The sequence below is a fragment of the Mustela lutreola genome, chromosome 9, assembly GCF_030435805.1.
Source record: "Mustela lutreola isolate mMusLut2 chromosome 9, mMusLut2.pri, whole genome shotgun sequence".
NCBI lineage: Eukaryota > Metazoa > Chordata > Mammalia > Carnivora > Mustelidae > Mustela > Mustela lutreola.
In genome coordinates this window covers 35,383,626-35,395,203 of record NC_081298.1, presented here as the reverse complement: position 1 = coordinate 35,395,203, position 11,578 = coordinate 35,383,626, and positions in this window count along the sequence as shown.

Sequence of the window (11,578 nt, the reverse complement as noted above, 5' to 3'; positions counted from 1 at the left end):
GCTTCTATCTTTTCTTATCAATTCTGCATAGAAGTCAGGAGCCTCTTTCAATATTTAAATCTTTCAATTTAAATCTTCAGTTCAGAATAAGTATTATTTTATCGATTGCTTAATTATTGCTTTTTAGTTTCTCTGGACCCAGAAAGCCCCAGAACTTGTAAGGCAGGGTTTCTAAAACTTAAAAATGCATAAGCGTTACCTGGGGATCTTGTTAAAATGCAGATTCTGATTTAGAGTATGTAGAAGGCAAGTACCTGTCAACTAAGGGAGTCTGGCACTCTGTGGCTGAAGATAAATCAGTAATAAAAGATATGTGCATAAAGTTACTTATGATATACGCAGGAGACATCGGGCTTTTTTCTCTCTCAAGCTCGTTCTCCAGCCTAGATGACTTGTGGCTAGGATGAGTGGGGACTGCCACAAAATGACTGATTTGTTCCTATCCCATTCCTAACCATGACACAAGAAGTATAAACAGCAGAGGAGGAGGAGGCAGAGTTTAGGGAAGTTCGTTTGGTACCTGAACACGTCCTAATACAAATGGATCAGGCAGAGTAGACAGACGCCTAAATGTCAATCTTTGAAGTGTGTATGTATGCTGGACCCTAGAGATGGTACCTGCTTCTCACCTGGAGATTACAGAAGGCAAGGGGTTTCATGAAGGGTCCGAACCAATAGGACAGGCTGGGATCTCAGCATAAAGAGTTGCCTACCCTGCTCTTCACTCTCATAAACTCTTGGAGGGCAGCAAATTTGACCCCACAAGTTTCCACCTTCCCAAATAAGAGCTCGCTGAGATTAGCTAAGGAGCAGAAACCGTGGGCTACCCCTGATGGTGGCACCATGGAACAATGGGACACACCCGGAAACCCGAGTGTGCATGCTTTAGGAGTTCGAAAGAAAAATGCAGCCCGGATAAGGTTAAATGGAGGTCTAGAAAAGCATGTCCACGCCCTCTGTCGAAACCAGCATGTTAGTAATCATTTAAAAATCAGGCACCCCTGAGACACCAGGGTGGCTCAGTCAGTTAAGTGCCTGACTCTTGATATCAGCTCTGGTTTTGATCTCAGAGTCCTGAATTCCAGTCCCACATGGGCTCCATCCTGGGTATGGAGCCTACTTAAAAGTAAAAAAGTCAGACACCCCTATCTGTTGAGCCCCTGGGCAGGACCAGCTGATGAGCCCAGCAGTAGAAAACAGCAGAGCCCAGCTGTGTCCATGGAAGGTGACCATCACTCATCCAAGCAGATTCTCTTTTCTTCCTTTCCTCCCCTCTCCCTCCCTACTCCCTCCCACCAAAACACACCAGTGGTGGACAACATGCTAAGTCTGATAAAACATGGATGTCATTCCTTAATTAATTATGACTGTTGTAACAGGATTAGACAGGAAAGTCTGGATTAAATTAGATTCGATTATTAAATAAAAAAGCATTTGATTTTTCCATCAAGTGAGAATGAGGGCTTTGCAATGGATGGTATGATTGGTTAAGGACCGGTTAACCCTGTGTAAATGGTTTGACGAGGACAAGCTGGTTTACCCCTTGTACTCAGGCTTTCTTGTTAGGAGGAGCTGCAACCATTAGAACACGAGGGGACAAGCCTGAAGATAGTAGCCAACCAGCTAAGACTGGGAGAGTGAATTCCAAGAATGTGTCAGCTTTAATTAACTTGAATTAACTTGGATCAGCTCTCTCTCTGACTTTATACTATGTGAGATAAAAATTGTCATATTTTTAAAGCATCTTGAGATGAGCGTCTTCTTACAGACAAAGACATCATGACACAGCATCCTCTTGGTACCCAATGAAATGCTCATCGATAGTCGATATGTTCATTAAATAAATCTTTTGATGTCTGTCTCTTCTATGTAACATACATATGATCTGAATATCTATCCAGAAATTAAAGCTGGTCTGAAATACATAAGTACCATAGGGCCTATATTAATTGATAGTTTTTCCTTCTCAAACTTCTTTTACTATGCCATATATGGGCAGAGTAAATCTGCATTGTTATGTTAATTAAACAAAACAGAGCAGTGAAATCAGGAAGTTACTCTTCATTGTACTTGTATAACAATTACGGGAAAACCCAAAACCTTTCTCTTTCATTTAACACTTCTCTAGAAAACCAGTTGAGATAACCAGTATAATTCTAAAATAATTTGTGTACTCAACATACCAGAGTATAGGGATGTACCTATAAAAAATATAGGCACAAATGTTCTAGAAATTAGATCTTCATAAAAAAAAATTTAAATGATTGACTAACTCAAACTGATTAGGTATTTTTATTAAATGCATCCTTAACCACTGCTTCTTTTCATGGCTGCAATGATTAAAATATAATACATATTCAAATCAGTAATTGAATTTACTAAAAGAACATGCTCAGCTCAGTGAAGACTCAAGTACCATGTTTTCATACTTCATAACATTTGCATCATCTTAATTCAATGACTGCCATGTCTTGTACTATAAGAAGATTTTATTTTTAATTCATTTCATGCTATTCATAAGCTCAGATGTGTATGAGTACATGGGTCATCTAGTTATAACCATGTACTGAGAGTTTGTTAACTACACTTGAGATAAGAAATACTCTAGAGACAGTCTGATCAGTTTTGCAAACTTTCAGTCCTATTGCCCACTACCTTGTCTAGGACCCTGAGATCTTGACTTGATTTCACCAGTTAAGCCACCCAGGAATCCCAAATTTGTTTTAATACATTAAGAATTCATGCATTGAAGAACACTATCAAGAAAGTGAAATAGGGGCGCCTGGATGGCTCAGTGGGTTAAGCCGCTGCCTTCTGCTCAGGTCATGATCTCAGGGTCCCGGGATCGAGTCCCATGTCAGGCTCTCTGCTCAGCAGGGAGCCTGCTTCCTCCTCTCTCTCTGCCTGCCTCTCTGCCTACTTGTGATCTCTGTCAAATAAATAAATAAAATCTTTTAAAAAAAAAAAAAGAAAAAAAAAAAAGAAAGTGAAATAGCAGCCCATGCAATAGGAGAAAATATTTGCAAATAATATGTCTGATAATGTTATAGAACCCATAATATATAAAGAACTCCTCCAACTCAACAACAAAAGATAAGTGAACCAATTTAAAAATGGCCAAAGGATTTGAATTTTCTCATCCAAAGAAGATCTACAAATGGCCAAGAAGTCCATGGGAAAAAGGTCAGCAGCATTATCTAGTGGAAATGAGAGGAGTTAAGGTAATAAATCCAAGAGAAATTAGACAATTCACCTGGATACTTCAGGGAGCACCACAAACAAGAGGCAGGACTGAGGGACAAATTACATTTTTTGATCTTAAAAGTAATAGCATAACAGGGGCCCCTTTGTGGCTCAGTCAGGCAACTAACTTGTTTTCCACTCCAGTCATGATCTCTGTCTGGGTCGTGAGATCTAGCTTGGAGTCAGGATCAGCAGAGTCTGCTTTGGATTCTACCCACCCCCCCGCCCCCCACCCATCGCTTGAGTGTGCACATTCTCTCTCTAAAATAAATAATATTTTTTTTAAAAAAGGTACGAGCATAACAGAAAAACTAGAAGTAGGGTCCAATCAATAGGCATAATGGATGTGCTACTTGTGCTGGCCCAATAGGAACCATCTCCTTTTGTTGACGACCCTAATGACATATGATGAGGAAATGCGCATGCAAATAATTCATGAATAATTAGAGGCGGAGCCATACCAGGTCCCCGGAAATTCCTCTGGGCAAGGCAGAAATTAGGGTAAGATTGATGTGAGAAGTTGTGAAGGAGATAGATATGCTTTCCAGATGAAAGTAGGAACTTGAGGCCCCTCCGGAGTGTCTGGGACTGGAGAATTAACCAGGTGGCTACCTTCCGTGGTCCCCATGCTACGCTGTGCAAGTTCACCTGGGAATGCAGAATCCAGACGGCCTGGGTTTGGCTGACTCTCCACTCAGGGGAAGAATTGTTTGTTTGACAGACAGATCACAAGTAGGCAAAGAGGTAGGCAGAGAGAGAGAGAGAGGAGGAAGCAGGCTCCCCACCGAGCAGAGAGCCCGATGTGGGGCTCGATCCCAGGACCCTGGGATCATGACCTGAGCCGAAGGCAGAGGCTTTAACCCACTGAGCCACCCAGACACCCCAAAGCATTGATTTTTAGTGTGGAAAGAAAAAGCGCGATTTCCAAATTCACCCTGTTCCTCTTGAAATACATAAAGACCCATTTTTTTGTTTTGTTTTCATTCTGTTGTCCTGCTTTCCCTAGTTACTTAAAAAAAAAAAAAATCAAGTTTTGCATTTAACATTTCAATTTTTTTTTTTTTACTATTATGAAAGGATTATCTTCACAAATTATCTTTGCTATGGGAAAATACCTCCAAATACTTTTCACATAATAGGAAAGAAATTTAATAAAATATTTTACTTGTTAAACCACTTCTCTTTCAGTGATTAAAGCAATAATGAAAATGTTTCATTTTTTGGAACACTGGTTCTCAAATTTGCCTGTACAAAAGAATCACTTGAGGATCTTGTTACAGATTTTGCGGTCTAGGTGAGGCCTAAGATTCTAGATTTCTCTTCTTTTTCTTTTCTTTTTTTAAAGATTTTATGTATTTGACAAGGAGAGCAGAAGTAGGGGGAGCAGCGGAGGGAGAGAGAAAAACAAGCTCCCTGGAAGCCTGATGCGATGTGGGACTTGGGAAAAGCAGGACCCTGGGATCATGACCTGAGCCAAAGGCAGACACTCAACCAATAGAGCCACCCAGATGCCCCAAGGTTCTGGCTTTCTAACTAGCTCCCAGGTAATGCCATTGTTGGAGGTCCCAGGATCCCACTTTGAATAGCAAGATTTGAATTCATTACATGAATGATAATTTAGTAGTTAAATGTTGACCAGATATATTATAATAAGATAATATTTTGTTTCTTCTTCATTTATGGAAAAAGGTTTTGTCAGATTTATTTTCCTTCATAAATTACACTAAGTAGTACATAGTTATAAATAAACGACTATTGAAATAGATGGAATACAAGTGAAAAACCATCTTCATTCTCCACTCTTCTCCCTCAGTCTCTCTTCTCTGTGGATAATACATACTTTGGTATAATAAACACTCTGTATATAGAAATAAAAACAAATGGAAATTGTATAATGAAACCTTTGGTATTTATTGAGAACTTTTATAAAGCCTCCATAATGCTGCATGATAAATTCACCCCCAAATTCAGAGGTAAACATCCATCCGCATGCTTGAGACCTTAGGTTGACTGCATTTGTTTCATCTAGAATAGTCTTGGCTGGGCAGATTTATTACAGCTGTTGTGTTTCATGACGGGGGCTCCCAGCTGGGACTGGGGGCCAGTTGGCTCCGAGGGTGAAGGAGGAGTGGCAGATACGGGGGTGGGGGAGGGCATGTTCTTCTCATGGGGAATCATGATGGCCAAGAAGACAAGCCCAACATTCAGGTTTATGTCATGCCTGCTATGTGGCCAAGCCCAGGACAGAAGAAACGGCTGTCTCAGCTCACTCTAAGGCTATGGCAGAGGGGTATAAAGAAAATGAAGAAGAATCAGGGTGAATTTTTAATCTACGAAGCCACTGAAAGTATTTCCTTTGTAGCCTCTCTTTTGTGCTCCGTGCAGTCTTCCATCTGCAGTGAAATCCACTGAACCCTTGGCAAATTGCGTACATTATCATCGAGCTTTTTCAACAGAAAGCATTGGGTGGAGAAAAAAAAAGTGAAACTCCACCTGATCTTTGAGAGACTCCACGTTCCACGTTGGTGGTGTTCCAGAGCAATGACTAGTATAAAAGAATCAACCCCTCGCCCCTCCCCCCACACACCAGGTTTTCATGTGTTCACGTAGAAACAGAGCCAAGCAGTGGGTATTGAACAGGGGTGAGGTCCTTTGTTTTTCTGCCAAAGCAAAAACATGTTGGTTTCTTTCCCAATTCGTTTTTCAGTAATAACAAAGGGGATTTTTCTTTTTCTTTTCCTTTTTCTTTCTCTCTCTCTTTTAAAATTAATATATAATGTATTATTAGCCCCAGGGGTACAGGTCTGTGAATCATCAGGCTTACTCATTTCTCAGCACTCACCATAGCACATACCCTCCCCAATGTCCATCACCCAGCCACCCTCTCCCTAACCCTCCCACCCCCCAGGAACCCTCAGTTTGTTTCATGACATTGAGTCTCTTTTCAATGCCGTTCTGAAGTTCTTGTCTGCAAAGTCTGATAAATAATGTCAGTTTCAAAGCTAATTTTCATTCCTTCAGATCCCGTACTAATGAACTATTCTTTCCATCTAGATGCTGCCAGGGGGTGTTGCTCTTGGTTTTCTCCATATTTGGATATTTGGCCCTTTGCCACATCATCTCAGAGTGTGTAGTGGACACTACCGATGCTGTAAGCTAGATCCCTTCTGCCATCTTCTGGATTCCTTGCAGCTGTAGTGTATACCCATTGCCTCCCCGCAATCATCCACACGTCTCTGCCCAATTTCTCTGGCTAGAGGCTTTCTTAGCACTAGGGAAGCTTGCTCTGCCCATGTGCAGGGCAGCTGGGAACTTCAGTGGGCTCGTGAGGAATTGGACACTCATGCATAGACACCCTAGCTTCCCTGTCCCTCAGTGCAGCAGTGCAGCAAACTCCCAATAAAACTGGATGCCAATAACCTGCTCAGGCACACAGCCTTACTGGCTGCCTTCCTCCCCACTCATAGCACTTCCTGGGGTCACTCACAGCCCAGGAAGAGACTACTTGTCCCCACATTCTTTCCTCAGGGTCAGCTTTTGGAGCAACCCAAACTAAGACAGGGTATGAGCAGAAAAGCTGACAACGTTCCCTAAAACTCAGAGCACCAGAAGCAATAAAGTAACTTAATGAGCAGGTTAAAAAAGCTGGCAGATGGCATGGCTGTATCAGAGTTGCCCACTGAGAAAAGTAGCAACCAAGTATGAAAAATGTAAATAGGGAGAAAGAAAAACCCCCACCTAGTTGTTGGTCTGTGTTTGAAGCATAGAAAAGGTGGACTTTGGTTCTTGGCAAGGGCCCTGTCCCAGATGTCCTGGCTTCTTCCACTCCCCAACTAGTTTCTCTCTCTGGCTAATCCTTGGTCTTCATGCCCCCTTCTCTGATTTTGTTCAGAAAGGATGGGTGTAATCCTGTGCTCAAGATTGCCAGCGCAGACAGATTTGCATGAAACTCCTGTGCTTCTGAGAGCTGGTAGCAGCCCCCTCTTGAGCCCTCGATCACATCCTCTTTGCGCACCTTTTTGCAACCACCAGCTTGGTGAAGGTGTCACCAGCCTGCACCTTGCATCTCTTGCTTTCTGCTCCGCACCTTCTCCTTTGCCATGTCTTAAGAAACCTTCAGGAAATCATTCCGCTATTCTGAAGCAGGTGCAATCCTGGAATTGCAAGGCCATGAACAGTGCCCCTTGCCCCCATAACGTGACCAACTGGTGGACACCTTGGTGAGTGCGTTCTCCGCACCTTCTCAAAGCGCCCCCTGGAGGATGGAGACCCAATTGCCCATGGTACTGTTTAGCCTGATCCCATACTTCCCTCGTATTCCTCTTTCCAGTATCCCAATCCTGTTCCTTGGGATGAAACTTCCTAAGTACACTTCCTGGATACACACTCTTGTGTCCAGCTCAGCTTCCTGGAGAATCCAGTGCTGGTTAGGTCCACATTGTAGGACGCCAAGCGTCCCCTGTCTCCTTTCCCAGTGACTCCTCAGACACACTTACAGCCCAGCTGTTTTTCTGACACTGTCACAGTTTTGTGTTTACTTCTAGGGTAGCAAAGGTAGGAACTAGAGTTCTAAAATCTGTAATTCTGCTGCTGACCATTTTTAAGGAATTAACTGTTAGTAAGACATGAACATATTTTTAAGACTAACTTCTGCTCCTTCCTACTGAATTTTTGGGGACTTCTGATAAGCCCTTTCCTCAGCTGATGATCCTCCTTCATTCATTGTCACCTTTCTTTGCAGTATACAGCATTTATCCCTGTAGTTGTAGATTTCATGAGGGAATTGATTCAGAAATGTGTTTCGGGGCGCCTGGGTGGCTCAGAAGGTTAAAGCCTCTGCCTTCAACTTGAGTCATGATCCCACGGTCTTGGAATGGAGCCCCGCATCAGGCTCTCTGCTCAGCGGGGAGCCTGCTTTTCTTCCTCTCTGCCTACTTGTGATCTCTGTCAAATAAATAAATAAAATCTTTTTTTTTTTTTTTTTAAGAAACATGTTTCTTAATATTCATAGCACTTGGATTGGCACTGTTGACCATACAGAACAGCTAAGAGACAGCTGTTAAAAGTTTAAGGATAATGTAAGGACCAAATTGCAAAAACAACACATAACCAAAGCATGTAAAGCAGAGAATGTTTTGCACTCGCGTGACAAGTACAGTGCTGACAGGGTATCATGGTGGAGAGAGAAATCCCACCTGGGCAAAGTAGAAGGAAGCATGGACTTGACACTGGTCTTCAGTCTGGTCATGAAGGATGCCCCACTTGGCCCAGGCTGAGACCCACAAAAGCAGTTATCCATCTGGCCATGATGGCAAATAGACTCACATTTGGTTGGCTTAGGCATTCTGAAGAAACATTTTTCAATTTTACTCTTGAACGTTTTGGTGGCTCTAGGTATTTCAAGCTCCAAAGACATTTTGACAAGTTTCAGTATTTGAGTTTTTAGAGTTCTAAAATCTATCTTCTCTGCATCTGTACTATCATAAGACCCGCATCTTTGAAGTATTAAAACTCTTCATGCCTCTTGGGTATTTGTGCTTGTTTATGAGACTTTCTTTGTTATTCATGTGTGGATGGCAGTTTGAATGACCTAGAAAGAACAAAACATTAAAAATAATGATTACATAATTCATGTGATCTCTAATTAACTATGTTTTATTTTCTAAGAGCTACAGATGTTGTATTATTCATAAGTCTGCTCACATATTATTTATGTCACACAAATAGAATGTCTGTTAGCTTAAAACAAGCAAATTCTGTGTGTTTCTTGAATCTAAAAAAAGAAAATACCAGGGTATATTTACTGTAATTTTTTGGGTCTACAAAATGAGGGGCAAAACTAGTTGAAGTCTAGAACCTTCTGGACTCAGAGTGTGGTCTATAGACCAGTAGCAGCAGCATCACCCATGGGTTTTTAGAAATGCAGAATCCTGGTCCCACCCCACAACTACTGACTCAAAATCTGCATTTGAGCAAGATGTCCGGTGATTTATGAGCACTTTAAAATTAGAAAATCCCTGATCTGTTTTCTAGAAGAAGTTTTAAGAACTTACTTTGGTCTTAATTGCAACTGTATGTGACACATGAGATACTCCCAAGACATCTGACGACCATGGTATTTGGGTTCTAAAATGTATCAATGTATTTTGAAATATTAACTTCTAGTAAAAATACCTTTGCTCCTTTTTAGAAAAAGATATATTTAATTTAGAGTGAGAAAGTGTGAGCTGGGGGTGGGACAAAGGGAAAGGAAGAGAGAGAGAGAGAGAGAGAGAGAAGCAGACTCCCTGCTGAGCGCAGAGCCTGATGTGGGGGTTTCATCCCACCACCCTGAGATGATGACCTGAGCTGAAAACAAGAGTCAGAGGGTTAACGAGCTCTGTCACCCAGGTCCCCCTATTTTTGCTCCTTCTAAAACAAACCAGCATACAGGTTTAAAGGATCTTTCATTACTATGGCCCGCTAATCAGTTGTGTACTGGTTCCCAGGGAACTGTTTTAGGTTTTAGAAACTTAAAACCACTTCAATGGTCACGTATTTGGTATAGATCTTGGAGAGTAGAAGAACATTTTTCAAATGATAAATGCCCAATAGTATATTTAATGATGCTCAACCATATTTAGCATTTTTTTAACTTTTTTTTTTTTTAAGATAGAATTTTTTCCTACCCATCAGATTGAATAATGAATGACATCATTACTCCAGGATTTAGGAAGGGAAACCAACCTGATGTACAACTGGCAAGGATCTGAATTGATGTGAACTTTGTGGAGGAGGACACATTTATCAGCTTTTCAGTGGGCCTACATTCTGACCAAAAATTCCACAAAGTAGATTTACTCTACAGAGATATTCCCATATGTTTGCAAAGAAAAACGTAAAGGAATGTGTCCTGAACCATTTATATATACATGAAAGTTGGAATTACCTAAATGTCTATCAGCACTAAGAAATTATTTAATAAATTGTAGCAAGTTAATACAGTAAAATATTATGTAGCTATTAAAGAGGAAGAGATAAGCTAGTGTCTAAGATATATATAATTAGATTCAGATACATATGGAGATTACTGACACAGATTAGATGAGCCACAGATATAGGTCTATGCATAGAAAATGCTCATAAGAATAAACACCAAGCTGTTCACAGTGGCTGCTGCTGGGAAGTGGTATGCGGGAGGATAGAAGATTTTTTTATGTTGCAGTTTATCTACTGTTTGATTTTTTTTAATCAAAATAAATGTATAACTTAGAAATATTTTTCTTTTGAATGTCTTCCTCTTAGCCCCCCAAAAATAATGCACTGCTAGATGGAGAAGATAGGCTTATAAATCTCAGAATCTGTGTGCAATCCAAAGAAATTAAAAATAGAAAAAATTCAAGAGTTGCTCAAGAAATACTTCTTAGCAATTCTCAGCTATAGGGTTTCTGAGAAATATCTGATATCTAAATTAATATGTTTTCCACTACTAGATTAAGATATGTGGTAAAATAAGCAACACTAAACTCACAGGTAACCTTTTTCTCCCTGATATTCAGTTTTTATTACTTTATTTTGTTTCTTCACATTTGTATTTAAATTCTAGTTAGTTAACATACAGTGCAATATTGGTTTCAGGAATAGAATTGGTTTCAGGAATAGAATGAATAGTGACTCATTACTTACATACAACACCTAGTGCTCATCCTAACAAGTGCCCTCCTTAATCCCCATCCCCCATCTTGCCCATTCCCCATCAACCTTCAGTTTGTTCTCAAGGGTCTCTTGTGGTTTCTTTCTCTCTTTATCTCTCTCTGTTTGTCTCTTTCCCCCCTCACATATGTTCATCTGTTTTGTTTCTTAAATTCCACATATGAGTAAAGTCATATGATATTTGTCTTTCTCTGACTGACTCATTTTGCTTAACATCATATACTCTAGCTCTATCGACATTGTTGCAAATAGCAAGATTTCATTCTTTTTGATGGCCAAGTAATAGTCCATTGTGTGTGGACTCTTTCCATAGTATGGCTATTGTTGATAATGCTTCTATAAACATCAGGGTGCATGTACCCCTTCAAATCTGTATCCTTTGTTTAAATACTCAGTAGTGCAATAGCTGGGTCATAGGGTAATTCTATTTTTAACTTTTTGAGGAACCTCCACATTATTCTCCAGAGTGGTTGTACCAGCTTGCATTCCCACCAACAGCACAAGAGTGTTTCCCTTTCTCCACATCCTTGCTAACACCTGTTTCTTATGTTGTTCATTTTAGCCACTCTGACAGGTGCGAGGTAGTTATCTCATTGTGGTTTGGTTTGTGTTTCCCTGGATGATGAGTGATGTTGATTTCTCA